Source organism: Eleutherodactylus coqui, chromosome 9, assembly GCF_035609145.1.
Source record: "Eleutherodactylus coqui strain aEleCoq1 chromosome 9, aEleCoq1.hap1, whole genome shotgun sequence".
NCBI classification, from domain to species: Eukaryota; Metazoa; Chordata; class Amphibia; order Anura; family Eleutherodactylidae; genus Eleutherodactylus; species Eleutherodactylus coqui.
Window position 1 is genome coordinate 32,599,746 of NC_089845.1, and position 16,906 is coordinate 32,616,651.

Below are 16,906 nucleotides of genomic sequence, written 5' to 3' on the forward strand. Positions count from 1 at the left end.
CATAACTTTTTATTTTTCCGTGGACGCGGCCGTATAAGGGCTTGTTTTTTGCGTGGCAATCTGTAGTTTTTATCGGTGCCACTTTTGGGTACATAGACAATATTGTAAAAATTTTTTTTTTTTTTTTATGATAACAGGGAGAGAAAACGCATCAATTCTGCCATAGATTTCTTTTTCTTTTTTTTACAGCGTTAATCATGCAGCATAAATGACACACAAAATTTTTTCTGTGGGTCGGTACGGTAACAACGATACCAAAATTGTTATATTTTTGGGGGGTTTTACACTTTTTTGCAATAAAAAACCCTTTTTTTTGGAAATCTTTTTTTTTTTTCTCTATAGCTGAATTCAAAGTCCTGTAACTTTTTTATTTTCTAATGTACGGAGCTCTATAACAGCTTATTTTTTGTGGGGCGAGCTGTAGTTTTTATTGGTACCATTTTGGGGAATGTACGGCTTTTTTGATCACTTTTATTGCATTTTTTGTGCGGCAAAATGCTAAAAATTAGCATTTTGCCTCTGTTTTTTAGTGTTTTTTTTTACGCTTTTTGTCGTACAAAATAAAAAGTGTGTTAAACTTTTTGTACACATCATTACGGACGCGTCATTACCCAATATGTGGGGTTTTAATTTTTTTTCCCTTTTTTTATGCTAATATTAGAAAAAGCATAAAAAAAGGGTTTTTTTAACCTTTTTTTTTACATTTTTCTTTTTTTTACACTTTTCTTTTCTTTTTTTTACACTATTTGAGTCCCTCTGAGGGACTTGCAGCACTGTGCCTATGATCGCTGTGATAAGGCATGGCAGAGCTACTGCTCTCCCATGCCTTATCGCTTATACAGCGATTATAGGCACAGGCAATACAGGACGCCAGTGTCTGGCGTCCTGTTGCCATGGTGACAGGCCGGGCTCTCGTGATGACATCGCGAGAGCCGTCCGGATACACAGAGGGATCGCGATCCCTCTGTGAACTCTTTCCCTGCCGCGATCTACTTAGATTGCGGCAGGGAAGGGGTTAACAGCGGGGGGCGCATCTCCGATGTCCCCCCGCTGTTGCAGCGGGACGCCGGCTGTGACTGACAGCCGGCTCCCGCTGCGGGATAGCGTGGGATCACATGTGATCTCGCGCTATCCCCAGGACGTATCGGTAGGTCCTGTTGTGGGAAGTACCAGGCTCCCAAGACGTACCGGTACGTCCTGGAGCGGGAAGGGGTTAATATATCTGAGATTTATCTGTGCAGGAGATTTATATTGCAAAGGGTCAGTAGCTCGGTCCAGCGGTTTAGTATTCAGGATGGTGGTCAGCGCCCTGTCGCCGCGGCAATACCGCTCAATTTCCGTTTGTTAATATATCTGAGATTTAACTGTGCAGGAGATTTATATTGCAAAGGGTCAATAGCTCAGTCCAGTAGTTTGCACTTCCAGGGATTAGTTGGTGTGTATATAACGCAGACAGGTCCGATGAGGAGAGCCACCTCCAGTATCCGCCCTGGGTTGTATTAGATATTGGTGTAGGAGAGTGTCCCAGGATGTAAAGGGTTAACCCTTCGGGCTTGCGTTTCTGTCTCTCGGGGCTTGGTTGCTATCAAGCGTAGTCGGTGGAGCAGTCGTGCATATGGAAAGCAGTTTGTCCGCTGGAGAGCTGGACTTAAATGTTGGGAGTCTGGGACTGGAGGGTTTAATACCCCTTTTTCCCCCCAGTGGATTGTCAGTCGGGTTGGTGACCTTGATTTAGTTCCTGCTATTGGGGGGCGGGGGGGGGGGAGAGTATCACCTACAAGGGGGTCAGCCCCGTCCTCCCCTGGAGCAGAGCTGTAAATCTGTAGCTGTTGTAAAATGGCTGCTTTCTATCGGCCATGTGGCTGTCTGGGGGCGTTGGAGTGGGGGAGTTGCCGTTATTGGCCGCTGCGCTGTCTTTCACCCAGCTCCCAGGGCAGGGGGGTCTCCCTGATGGACTGAGTGGAGTGATATTAATATTGGTGGGGGTCACACCGGGTGCACGGCGCCGGCCAGCGGGGCTGCGCTAAGTGTATCTCTCCCCTTGAGGTAACCTCACCGCTCTTCGCTGGTCCTCCACGCGAGTTCCTGAGGGGTTCGACCGGGGGTGCTGGGTCTGCGATGTCTCGCCGATGCGGAGAACCCCGGCGCAGGCTGTTCCTCTTCCGTGCGTCTCTCTTCTCCTCCGCTACAGCAGGTCTCCCTGGGTGGTCGGGGTCCGGCCGCTGCGCGCTCAGGAGCTCTCTGCCGCTCGTCGCTGCCCTCCTGTCAGGATCTTCTTCCAGGCGTTCACTGGTGTCTCAGCGCTGCTGGCTCCAAAGCTGACGGTCCGCAGGTGCCTTTCTCTTCTTCCCCCTACCCGGAAGTAGCGGCCGGTGTATTCAGCGGGATCGATGTACTCGCCGGTGCTTTCTCGCCGGAGCCCTCGCAGAGTCCCCTCAGAGCAGCCAGATGTGTTCCCCGTCGGGTAGGTGCCTCTTTTCGCGCTGCTGGTGGATTAGGCAGACAGGATAATTGCAGGATATTCGGGGTCGCCACGGAGCTCAGGTTCTATGCGTCCTCACAGCATGGCTGCTGGACACGCCCCCCACTAAGTGGTATTTTTAATAACCATCTATACATATTGTCATTACAATCAACCTGCTAGTGATCTAATAACTAACTTTAACAATGGGGCATCCACTGCGTCTAGAGCTGTGGTGACAGACAGTAGCTCACAGTCTACAGGTAGACCTCAGAGTAGATCCAAAACTCCACACCCACATTGGAAATTTGCATCTGAGCTTCACACGCGTCTGCCCCTCAATCATTGTATACTAATGACACATTTTTAAAATATCTTAATGTCCTCTGTTTCTGCTTTTTAAATTATTTCTGGGGCATTCCCTAAACACTCGCTTAAATTAATCATGTCTGGAAGGATCTGATTTGTTCTTAATTTACTTAATTGGGTAAACCCAATATGAAAATTGCTAAGTCCTCGAGCTCAAATGCCACAAAAAAAAGGAGATTCCATGCAAAAAAAAATTGTAATAACAAGTTATGATTTCTACACTATTGGAGTATAGACGGTTATTGATTCCGGAATTTAGTCTGATTGCCAATTGTCATCAGGAAGGACTTTTTCCCTTATTCTGGATAAGGCTTCTCTCACACGAGCGTATATCGGATGGCCTTTTTCACAGCCGGCTGATATGCGCTGTGATCTAATGCATTGGATTCCAATGCATCAGATCACCTGGGCGTATTCCTGAAATATAAAAATGCCCGGCCAAGCCAATATAGCCCTGGGTGTTTTTACATCAGGGCCAAAAGATAGTCCTGGAACTATCTTTTGGGCCGGAATACGTCTGCTGCTGCATGGGCTCCTATGGGAGCCCATAGCAGTGGCTGTAGGTGGGAGGGAGTTTAGCAGCGTGGCTGCTAAACTGCTTCCCTCTGCTCTTCTCCCCCCGTGCAGGCTCTCCTCCCTGCTAGTTCCGTACAATGGGAGGGGGCGGGGGCAGCACTAAGCGCCAGCCTGTCCCGCCTCCTTCCATTGATGGCTATGGGCAAGGGGCGGGAGGTGGGCAAAACTAAGCTACCGCCCTCTCCCCGCTCCTTGTCCATTGCCATCAATGGGAGGAGGCGGGGAAGCACTTAGCTCCGCCCCCACCCATTGCAAAGAACGAGAGGTGAGCCTGCGGTAGGGAGGGAGGGGAAATGGGCGACGGCATGGTGAGCTCGGCGCATATGCACTGGACCCCATGCCGTGTGAACAGGCGCACAAATCTTAGATTTGTACGCCTGTTCACAAGCTTCTACACCCCAGATGGGAACGTATATTGGCCAGCCGTGAAAACGCCGGCCAATATGGGCTGGTGTGAAAGAAGCCTAAAACTGGTTCTGCTTCGTAGAGGTTGTGTCTCTAATTAACAGTGCAGGATAATTAGTTGAACTTCATAGACTCACGTCATTTTTCAATCTCGTATGTTACTCTTTTTTTCCCCTTTATGGACCCTTTCCTGCCTCTGAATCTAAGCTGATCCAAGAAAATGATTTCAAATATACTTTTGTTATATCTTGTTTGTTTGTAGCTCGTATTTCTCTTTGGCTGAATGGTTCATTTCACCTCAGTAGCTGTTTAATTAAACTCGGTTTCAGACACACCAGCGCACGATTAATGTTCTTTAAAAAACTCTTTAATCACATTTGTAGACTTTTTTACCTGTTTCCGTCGCTTCTCATCAATTTATGTTTTCACGGTTGTCAAGCAGGCATCAAAGTAGAAAATGCTCCTTTGTTTTATGTCCGCTGGGACCTGAACAGAAACGCTCGGCACATATTACAGCATTTTAAATACATTTAAAAGTGAAATTTTAGCATATAAAATTTTACTACCTGGGACGCAGCATCAATTTCAAAGTACTTGGCGATATCATGTATTCATGAAAGCATTCCGGATTCAGAGTAACAACCTCTCTCTCAATTTCACCATGAAATGACCATGCCACTCATTACTGAAGGGATGGGGAGGTCTGTGTAAACTGGTCCATTAAAAATATGCAATACATTTTAAATGCAATTACGCTTCAGTCTTAATGGCTGAAATGACACCACCGACTGCAGGTAGATCTTCACTGGTTGGTTCTGACCAAATACTTTTTATTTTACGCATCAAATTGTCATTACATTATTTTTAATATACAGAATAGCCAATTTTAAGCATTTTTGCAATCGGTTTTGTTATCCTATTCTTTAAATTTTTACTTCAAAACTAGAAATGAGCGAGCATACTCGTTAAGGCGATTTACGAGAGAGAGCATCGCCTTTTTCGAGTACCTGCTGGCTCCTCCCTGAAGATTCGGGGGGGGGGGGGGCCTGCGGGGTGCGGCGTGGGGCGGCGGAGGGGAGCGGGGTGGAGAGTGAGAGAGATCTCTCTCCCTCCCGATCCCCTCCGCAATCTCCCACTTCCCCCTCCTGCCCCCCGAATCTTCAGGGACGAACCAGCAGGTACTCGAAAAAGGCAATGCTTTCTCGAGTAAATCGCCTTAATGAGCATGCTCGCTCATCTCTATTCAAAACCTCTTTTCTGCTATTCACTTAGAAGGCATTGCTAGGGAAATCCGTATTTATCTAACTGCATAGCAGAATCGGGACTCCAGCTGTGCCTGCACTGTTCTCTCTAGTGCAGACACAGCTGTTCCCATATAACACTATTAATAAAGTCTGCTTTATATACTTTGAATGTTACTATCTTCTGTATCCCACGATTTGTCCCTAGCACTGTATTTATTATTTCTGTTCTGCCTCTGCTGTTCTTCCCTTGGCAGGACGCTGTGTATAGAGAAGCCATTCTATGCGGCAGATGGCTTCTCCCATCCACAACACTTGTTCCTCGTAGTACCTGATGCACTGTTAGGGTCTCAGTGCACCAGGCGTACAGTACTGTATGTTATCATCCACAGCACTGAGACCCTGACAGTGCATTGGGTCCGGCGCTGTGAAGAGGAGAAGCTGTCTGCAGCAGAAAATAGCTTCTCCATACACAGTGCATGGCCAAGGGAACAGCAATGGAGGCAGAAGAAGAAAACTAAACACAGCACTGGGGACAGAACGTGAGACAAAAAAGCGAGTTATACGATTGTAAGACTCAATAAAATATACAAAGCAGGCTTCATTAATAAAATGTTATATGGGAACAACTGTGTTTGCGGCTGCACTAGGGAGAACAGTGCAGGCACAGCTGGAGCGTCCTCTTCTGATATGCAGTTAGATGAATGCAGGTTTCCCTAGCAATTACTTTGTCTTAGCTACATAGAGGGATTTTGAAGGAAAAATGTACAGAATAGGCTGATAAAATCTACTGCAAAAATGCTTAAGTGGAGTAATCGCCTATTCTGTACATTTAAAAAAATGCAAATAAGGTGATGGAACAATACTTCCACAGTGCCACCTATTGGAAGGCAGCATTACTACAAGTCAATGTCAGACTCTTTAAACAAGCCTTGTAACAATTACTGGGAATTGTTACAAGGCTTATGTAAAGAGTTCAACATTGACTTGCAGGAATGCTGCCTTCCAATAGGTGGCGCTGCAGAAGTATTGTTCCATCTCCTTTATTTGCATATTACCCAGAGGAGCATGAATGGCCTTATAAATCTCCTCACTCACCTTCTAGGTGCTCTCCCTAAGGAGAAAAGATAGTGTTCCTGACCTTTAAAAAAAAAATGAAATGCCAGTTACACTTTAATGCATTAATCATTAAATGGAATTTCTTTACTATTTTATTAAATATTACATGCCAACGATTTATATTAAAGACCAACCATGTAATACACGGCTGGGTAAAGTGTACCAGAGTGAGAGGTCTACGTTTGTGGCTTTCTTCTATGGCTAAACTCAGCTTGTGTGTTTAAAATCGTGTTTGGTTCTTAATCATAGCTATGTGTAGGTAGTCTAGTCCTTGTTTGGATGTGTGCATCACGCTTTTAATGGAGTTAAGGCCCATTTAGACACAACAATTATCGCTCAAAAGCCATCTTTTGAGCAATAATCGTTGCGTCAAAATGCGCAGCTAATCATTGCGTCTAAAGCAAGCTAAAAATCACTGATGACTGTTATCAGCACCGCATGCTGATATCTCAGTGGGCGGTGCTGATAGTATTCTTTCAGCAGGTATCCCGCTGACAGTTCTCAGCAGGACACCAGCTGAAAGCTCCGAGAACAATGCAGCTGTTTGCATATATAAAGCAGCTGCTTTGTTCTTGGAGCTATCGCGGCGGTATCCCGCTCTGCCTGCATTAACTCTTAGGTAGCTAATAAGCTACTTAGAGTTATGTAAAGATGATTGCTCAAAACTGTCACTCAAACTGTAGTGATTATCTTTGAGTGTAAATGGGCTTTAAAATGAGGTTTAATATTTTTATCTTTTATCCTGCCAGAGGATGTCCGACATCATTACATTACAGGCATAATACACTGCAATACAGAAGTGATCAAGGCATCTCATGGTCAAGTTCCTTAGAGAAGCTAAAAAATATAAATAAGTTGAATAAAATTGTCAAGGACTGGGGTTCCGGTCCGGGAAGTCCCTGAGAAACTACCCGCAACCCCTGTCCCTACCTACTTGCCCCCCTGGGGGCTATACCTCAGGGCGACAACTGGGCGACAGTCCCTACGCTCACTAGGGATGCGAGGCAGGAGTCAGACTAATGGACGACAAGGAAACAAGCAGGCACAAAACAGGTCGGCAACTGGAGAGAACGCGGTACAAGGGGTCAGACGAAAGTAAAGTCAGGTCCAAGCAGTAGTCAAAAAACAGAGCATTACAGGATACACGGGTGTAACAGGAAGACCTAACATACACTGGCACCAGGGAAAGGAACACTAAACGTTTAAATGCTGTCAGAACTCCTGCCCCGGCAGCTGATTTGGGCAGGGAGCCTGACAGCAACAGGAGCCAATCCCAGGGCGCTGGGAGAACAGCCCCTGCTGCCTGCAAACAACAGGCGGAGGCCCAGACATCACCCAGAGAGACTAGAGCACGGATCCAGACATAGTGCAGCGAGTGCAGATCAGAGATCCACACAACAAACAGCGAATACAGAGCAGGCACGCCAGGGTGTCATGGTAACGGGAACGCGGCGCAGGGCGGTAACCCGCCACGTCACCAGAACCCAGCTAACTAGGCACACACCCCCTGCGCACGGGAGCGCACACCCGTAGCCGGCGCCCAAGCTCTCCGAATATAGAAATGGATAAAAAAAATGTTTTTCTTTCAGTATTTTTATAGAGAAAAAGTAGTAAAACCTAAAGACGTTATATAAACGTGGTATGGCCATAATCATACTGACATAAAGCTAACATGTCACTTACTACATCCGTACTTGCCACAGGAGTGAGTGAGGTGAGAGAAGCAGCGCCCGGGCACCGCTACCCTGTTGGGCCCAGCAGACCCCTATTCACATCCCAATGGAAAGTAGAACACATCAGGGCCCGCTCACACAGCAGCATGTGTCCAACGCGTTACGCACGTATTCTTCTTGCATGTTACATGCGCAGTACATAGCAAACACACATGTACATGTGTATTTACTGTGTATGTTAAACCCCAATTACCTATATTGCTGCAAATTACATGCATAATACGCTCCAAAATAGGGCATGCTGTGTGAAAAAAATGCAGGTGTGACAAGGTGAATAGAAATCAATGGGCTTGTAGCACCGCGTAATACGTGGAAGACACATGCCTGTATGACTGCGCCCCCTGGATGTGAACAGGCAGTACACTGAAAGGAAATGGTTAAATATATTCATAGAGCAATTTAAACAAAAGGCTGCCTGTCCAGGGGCGATGATTACGCTCTGTGAAGCTTTCCATAGCAACGCTATGGAAAGCGCATCGCCGGCGTCCACCAGCGGAAAATCATAGCACTTCTTCGCTCGCGTAATTTAAGTCGCGTCATGCTGTGATTGCTGCGATTCTCTGCAGTGAGCTTATGGCCGCCTGCAGACGGGCGGAAATTCCGGTGCAGGATTTCCCGTGGAATTTCCGCCCATGGAAGCTGCCATAGGATTGCGTTAGCAAACGCAATCCTAGGCAAACGGCCGCGATTTGGCCGTGCGAAATCTTGCGCGGCAAACAAATCGCGGCATGCTCTATTTCTGTGCGGGGCTCGCATAGCCACGCACAGTAATCTCACTCCCGGGCCGCCGGCTCCGCTCTGCGCATGCACCGGCTGCCCGGCAGCCAGCACATCAAACAACCGGGGCCGCGGGAGCAGGTAAGTGACGCACTGCTCTCTGCAGGCGCTCGGGTCAGGTCCCGCTGCAAGAATTCTTGCAGCCGGATCCGACCCGGCCGTCTGCAGGTGGCCTATCTGTTAAATAGGCTCACCGCTGAGACTTGTTAGCGCTCCCGCTCGTCTCCCGCGGTGGAATATCGCTGGTGATATTCTGCCTCAGCCGTGGACAGGGGGCCTAAGAAAAGGAAGTGGAAGAAAAAAGTACATATCATTTTTACTGAACGCTAATTATTTAACAGTAAAAAACAAACGTGTATTACACATTCCTATACTCATAGTGACCCATAGGGTAACGTTACTAGTCAGGAACGGACAAACGGCTGGCGCCTCCTAAATAATATCCGCAGAGCTGGCTGCAATAAACAGAGAAAAATTGTGTAAAATAGCTAATACTGCAAAAACATCTAAACATAAATAAAGTCAAAAATAATATACAGTATTTCATTTATTAATTATACTTAGGAAGCTCTGCTGGGCAGAGGAGGCGGGGTATTCAAAGCCCCCCAACCAGGAAGAGAGAGTGCTCTGTCAACACTGAGGCTTACACTGCAGCCTGCCGCAGCGCCGGTGACCAGCGCGAGGGACCCAGACGCTACTGGCTTAATGAGTATAAGACACCCCCTGAAAATAAGACACTGTGCCTCTTTTGGGGCAAATATTAGTATAAGACAGTCTCTTATTTTCAGGGAAACACGGTATGTATAATAGACTAAGCACAAAGTAATGTATCAAGCAGCATCCTAATAGTCACTACCACTATACCACTAATTCCTGGTGCTGAAGGCAGTGATGATGCGGCTTCCTCAAGGGTACTCATAGGTTCTAAGGTGCACATTTTTATAGAAACAAGCAAATGCACAAATAATGCTAGGTGTGTATTAAAGAGGGAGGTCACCTAATGCTCGTCAGGAGTCCCCATATGATATCATGATGAAATCAGGAGTTTTATAGAGCGGCACCATGATGAATCAGCCCAGGCTGCAAGAGAGCTCTTTACTCTGGCTTCGGGTTTTTACTCGTCTAGTCAGGTAATTGATTGAAATAACATTTCATGTTACTAATTGCTTTTCTATTGATACACAAAGTGTAGAATTCAGCTATTCTGCTTAGATGTATTGTACAACTAGCGGTTACGTGAACAACATGCTGCCTCTGAATAGCTCTGCACACATACTGTATCCTGCAGCCAGTCTGGACTTGACATGGGTTTGATGTAAAAGTACTTCAAAGGACGTTCTATCCGCAGATTAGACTCAAACTTGTATCAAACTTGTTAACTTTGGTAAAAAAAAGTTCACATAAATGAATATAGTTATCATGTAGGAAAACTTGACAGACAAGATAATAAGATCTAATACAGGGGTGTCAAACTCAATTTTCACACCAGCATTAGGGTAGCCTTAAAGGCTTTGTATTTTAAAGGCTGTATTAAAGAGGGGGATGGGGAAAACATACGGACTGGAGCAAGGCTTTAATCCAGAAAAATTGGGACACAAGTCCCCCAACACAGACACTTGACTCTAAACTGCCTGGTAGACAGGGAAAAGGTAAAAGTATGGCAGTTAGCAGTACCTGGTAAAAGGTTCCCAAAAATTTCTTAACCCTTTAGTGATGGCCCAATTGCCTTTTTACATCCTGCTTAAGTGGGCTTTAATCCTCACGGACATAAAAACATGCATCCCCTGAGGATTAAAGCCACGTGGGCTGTGGACGTGACAGCTCCATGCTGTCAGTTCTCCGAGGTAGCCAACAACCTGGAGCTGTCATGGGGGGCCGCGGGAACCAGCCCCCGGCAACGGCATTATCCATTGGATAGCGCCAATCGCATAAAAGTAAATTAAAAGGTAAATAATAGAGATGAGCGAACGTACTCGGTAAGGCCGATTTCGCAATCGAGCACCGCGATTTTCGAGTACTTCACTACTCGGGTGAAAAGATTCGGGGGTCGCCGGGGGGCGGGGCGTGGCGTGGTAGAGCGGGGGGTAGCAGCACGGAACAGGGGGGAGCTCTCTCTCTCCCTCTCCCCCCCACTCCCCTCTGCAACCCCCCGCTCACCCACAGCGCCCCCCGAATCTTTTCACCCGAGTAGTGAAGTACTCGAAAATCACTGTGCTCGATTGCGAAATCGGCCTTACCGAGTACGTTCGCTCATCTCTATTAAATAAGGTTAAAGGGGTTGTCCCGCGCCGAAACGGGTTTTTTTTTTTTTCAATAGCCCCCCCGTTCGGCGCGAGACAAACCCGATGCAGGGGTTTAAAAAAAAAAAAACGGATAGTACTTACCCGAATCCCCGCGCTCCGGTGACTTCTTACTTACCTTGCGAAGATGGCCGCCGGGATCTTCACCCACGGTGGACCGCAGGTCTTCTCCCATGGTGCGCCGTGGGCTCTGTGCGTTCCATTGCCGATTCCAGCCTCCTGATTGGCTGGAATCGGCACACGTGACGGGGCGGAGCTACGAGGAGCAGCTCTCCGGCACGAGCGGCCCCATTCAGAAGGGAGAAGACCGGACTGCGCAAGCGCGGCTAATCGGGCGATTAGATGCTGAAATTAGACGGCACCATGGAGACGAGGACGCCAGCAACGGAACAGGTAAGTGAATAACTTCTGTATGGCTCATAATTAATGCACAATGTGCATTACAAAGTGCATTAATATGGCCATACAGAAGTGCTGAACCCCACTTGCTTTCGCGGGACAACCCCTTTAAAGATTCAGCTGCCCTCATGGATAAGATCCATGGGGGCAGCTGAGCGTACTCACCCCTGTCCTCCGTGATGTCCCATGGCGATCTAGTCCTCTAGGACCTGACGCCGGTCTTCTGCGCTTTCACACAAGATGTATGACATCGCGCACACATGCAGAAGCCTGGCTCACAGCTCCTGGAGGTAGCCAGGAGGCAGGAGATATCACTGGGGACCGCGGTGACTGGACGCGACCTGGTCCGGTCGCAGTTAGCAGGTGCAGCGCACAGCAGGGTTTCTCTCTCCAGCTGGTCACACAGGCTGCCAGGGTCCAGCAGCCATCTTAGCTCCCTGTGTCTGTGCACCTTCTATTTATGTGCACCCTAGACCTGGCTCAGCCTCAGCATCTGGGCTGATTGAGTTCGGCCCACACCCTGGAGTGGAGGAGGTGGAATGGACAGCCCCACTACCAACCTGCCATCCATTCCAAAAAAAAACAGGCCCGGATAACTTTAAAGAACAGATCTCCAGCAACTGCTTGCTGGAGACCACATTACCTGCTCCTGGTTTCTTATGTCTCTGAAAGCGAGACATGACCCTCCTCCAGTCCCCTTATGTATAGTACCGGAACCTAGGGGCGACGTAGCGACCGTCCACCACTACGCCCCTTAGTACCTCACAATATATTAGGCCTCTTCCGCATGGGCGATTTCATCGCACTGCAAGAGTGCGAGAAATTGCATGTATGTGAAGCCCATGCTTTCCTATTGGGTTCTTCCACACAAGCGATGTTTTGTAGCCTGCGACATTGCAAGATTACAAAATCGTGGCATGCTCTATACAGCCGTGATTGGCGATTTTTTTTTTGTAGCCCATGTTTCCCTATGGATCCTTCTTGTTTATCACATTGCACGAACTTGGGATTTTCATGCTATGCGATTTTAACATTAGAAAGTCACACTTTTTTTCTCACGCGAGAAAATTGTGTGTAGCAGCAATGCGATGCTACATTTTTCCCAAGAAAAATGCATCACTGACGCTACAAGATCGTATATACACAGCAACGATATCGCAACAGTTTTGTAGTGTTTAAGAGGCCTTATGCTTATGAATATATAAATGTGTGGAAATTAGAGATGAGCGAGCATACTCGTCCGAGTATTAGGGTGTTCGAGATGCTCGTTACTCGAGACGAGTACCACGCGATGTTCGAGTCACTTTCATTTTCTTCCCTGAGAAATTTGCGCGCTTTTCTGGCCAATGGAAAGACAGGGAAGGCATTACAACTTCCCCCTGCAACGTTCAAGCCCTATACCACCCCCCTGCTGTGAGTGGCTGGCGAGATTAGGTGTCACCCGAGTATTAAAATCTGCCCTCCCGCGGCTCGCTACAGATGCCTTCTGACATAAATCAGGGAAAGTGCTGCTGCTGGTGCTGCTGCTATAGGGAGAGCGTTAGGAGTTATTTTAGGCTTCAAGAACCCCAACGGTCCTTCTTAGGCCATAGAAATCGCAGATCGCACCTATGTGCGATCTGCGATTCCTGTTCTCTTCTCTATATGCGCTCAATGGGGCCGGCGGCAGCAGCGCCGACCCCATTGAGAACATATAGAAGACAAATCATTCTTCTCTGCCACAGCTGTAACAGCTGTGGCAGAGAAGAACGATGTTTGCCCATTGAATTCAATGGAGCCGGCAATACAGCAGGTTCCACTGAACGCAATGGGCTGCCGGCGATCGCGGGATGAATTGTCGGGAAGGGCTTAAATATAGAAGCCCTTCCCTGCAATTCATCCAGAAATGTGTTACAATAAAAATATATACCGTATATACCGGCGTATAAGGCGGCGGGGCGTATAAGACGACCCCCCAACTGTCACCTTATACGCCGGGAATACAGCGGAGCAAAGAATAAAAATCATTACTCACTTCTCCTGGCGTTCTGCGGCGGTGCTGCAGGCTGTCGCTCCCTCCTGGTCCCCGGCAGAGCATTGCTTTCTGGACACAGGGCTTGAAATCCCCGCCTCCAGAAAACACACGTGCCTTCAGCCAATCACAGCCATTCAATGACATCATTGTCATTGGCTGTGATTGGCTGAAGGTACGTGTGTTTTCTGGAGGCGGGGATTTCAAGCCCTGCGTCCAATAAGCAATGCTCTGCCGGGGACCAGGAGGGAGCGACAGCCTGCAGCAGCGCCGCAAAACGCCAGGAGAAGTGAGTAATGATTTTTATTCTTTGCTCCGCTGTATTCCCGGCGTATAAGGTGACATTTGGGGGGGTCGTCTTATATGCCCCGTCGCCTTATACGCCGGTATATACGGTATATATTTTTATTGTAACACATTTCTGGATGAATTGCAGGGAAGGGCTTATATATTTAAGCCCTTCCCGACAATTCATCCTGCGATCGCCGGCAGCCCATTGCTTTCAGTGGAACCTGCTGTATTGCCGGCTCCATTGAATTCAATGGGCTAACATCGTTCTTCTCTGCCACAGCTGTTACAGCTATGGCAGAGGAGAACGATCTTTATGCTGACAGTGGGGGGGGGGGCACTCTTGCCGCTATTGTGGCTTAATAGTGGGACCTGTGAACTTGAGATGCAGCCCAACATGTAGCCCCTCGCCTGCCCTATCCGTTGCTGTGTCGTTCCCATCACTTTCTTGAATTGCCCCGATTTTCACAAATGAAAACCTTAGCGAGCATCGGCGATATACAAAAATGCTCGGGTCGCCATTGACCTCAATGGGGTTCGTTACTCGAAATGAACACTCGAGCATCGCGAAAAGTTCGTCCCGAGTAACGAGCACCCGAGCATTTTGGTGCTCGCTCATCTCTAGTGGAAATTCAAGGTTTAATTGAAAAAAATTAATTTCAATAAAATGATCCAATTAAAAAACATTGACTTTGCAGACAAAGCAACACCAATTTAAATTGTCTTTCATTCTTTGACAAAAAAAAATTATTTTTATTTTTTTTCCCTAAGGCCTCATGTCCACGGGGAAAATCAGATCCGCTGCAGATTCTCCATGTAGAATCCGTAGCGGGTCCCTCCTGCCCCGCGGACATGAGCGCTGAAAATAGCAATTTAAAAGCATTTACCTTTCCGTAGCGGGCGGCGAAGCTCTGCTCTTCCTCACGGCCGGATCTTCATTTTCGGCCGGCGGATGAATTCCTGACGCCGGCGGCACGTCGCCGGCACGTCGTCGACGTGCCGCGCGCATGCGCCGGGCACATCCGCCGAGCCGAAGCAAGGGAGATGCGGCCGTGAGGAAGAGAAGAGCTTTGCGGTCCGCTGCGGGTGAGTAAATGCTTTAAATTCCTATTTTAGGTCTCCCGCGGATCCGGACGGCTTCCATAGGCTTCAATAGAAGCCCGCGGGAGACCCGCACGAAAATGGAGCATGGTCCAGATTTTTTCATGCTCCATTTTTTTTAAAATCACTTTTATTGACGATCCGCGGGTATTTATCTACCCGCGGGTGGTCAATGCATCCCTATGGGGTGCGGATCCGCGCGCGGGAGATCCGCTGCGGATTTTAAATCACATTTTGCCCGTGGACATGAGCCCTAATACTTTAAAAAAGCTTTATTTCACTTATCTCTCCTTTTTATTTTTAGTCCCAATAGGGAACTTAAGCTTGTGATTTTCAGATCACTTACAGTATAATGAAATACTGTAGTATTGCACTATACCATAGTCTGACCAGCAATCTATTAAGACGTGTCACAGACATGTCTTAATAAGCAATCATTCATAGCAGCCCATACATGTATGTTGCATGTTGGGTAGGGGTTGATAAATAAAGTAAGCAAATAAAAAATAATAAAAAAACTATTAGAAATTGTACGAAAATTTAAAATATACCGTAAGCGTTTAAATTCTTCTGACAACGGCTGTTTAGATGATTTACCATCCCTGATTAGCCGAAAATTGTGAAACATTCAATACGCTTATGTTATTTCATCAAAGAACCCGGAACTAAATGAAAAATTTTGTTACATTAAAATATGAAAAACTCTTTACTGGGATTAACTCAAAGGAAGAATTAACTGTGTAAAAAGCTAATTTAAAAATGGTGATTTTTTAAAATTCATTCACTATTTTGTATATAAGTGGCCTAGTGTTACCTTGGATAGTTATTTATTTCTGTCTGAAACTCCCAACCTCCTTCTCCTTAGATGGTCATGTGATCTCAGTTCTGACCAGCTCAGATCTACTTGGGGTTATGGATTCCATTTCTAGTCATGTTCTCAGTGTGTGAAGCCATTACATGTTACCCATCACATAAACCGCCTACAGGGGGATACAGGCACTCCTATCACAGTTACTGATGGTGATCACACAGCTCCTGTCACACAGTTATAGTAGAGGAGATCACAGCTCAGCCTCCTGACCGTATACTTATGGTCTTTAGCTTGTTTAGGTGAATATAGAAGGTAATGACAAATATACTGTCCTGTCAGAAGGCAAAGGTGGTATAGTCTCAGCTAATGCTGTGCTGATGCATCATCCGATAGATGTGGAACAAATTAAAAGCTCACAGCCTCAGGATGGTGCCTGATATGCATCAGACAGAGGGCTGCACTGCATAGTAGTGGCTGCAATATACAGGGGAGATCTCCAGAATGTGGCAGATAACAGGTGAGGGTGACAGGGATGGAAAAGTGTACTTTCGCCAGAGTGGCTCTTTACACTGGCTCTTTAAATGTACAGCGGCACCATGGATGTGATCAGTGAAAATACAAAAGAATAAAGGGATAAAAAACTTTTTGTGCACGGATCGTGTGAACGAGCAAATTATATGTAATGTAGATTGTGACTTTATCTTCGTTCACACGATTTTTCCACATGCGAGCCGCGATCTTTTTGCCTGGTGTTTTGTGTTAAAAAACCGCTCGTCTGAATGAGGATTTAAATACAATGTTTAATATAACTAATTAATATAACTACATTATAATAATTAAAACCAGATGATGAAACATTTTTCGTTTTCTCATCTGTTTTTATGTTGTAACTGTAGATTTTTCTATCATTTTCTCTGCCTGACCTTGGGGCGGCCATCTTGCCTCAGCTGCATTTTACAGCATGTACAGATGTGCTTTACAGCGGTCTCTTGGCCGTAGACACAATTCTTCCCATGTGCAGCAGCCACAACTCATGTCAGATTCACACAGTTCTTGTGAGGTCCCATTATTGGTCGCATCTTTTCATACTTAGTTCTTGTGTTTTATTATCCCTTAATTGATTGGCTATGTAAGCGATCGGGCGCCGGAGCGCAAATGTGCTTTATTTATGGGCCATTTTTTAATGATAAAATATTTTTCCCTTTACTTTATTGCCTGAGTACTGGACCTCTTTCCTGGTTCTGGTGCCCTTTTCCCATATTTCTGTGGATGCATAGCACTGGCCGTATTTATCTGCTCGTCCTACTCTTTATAT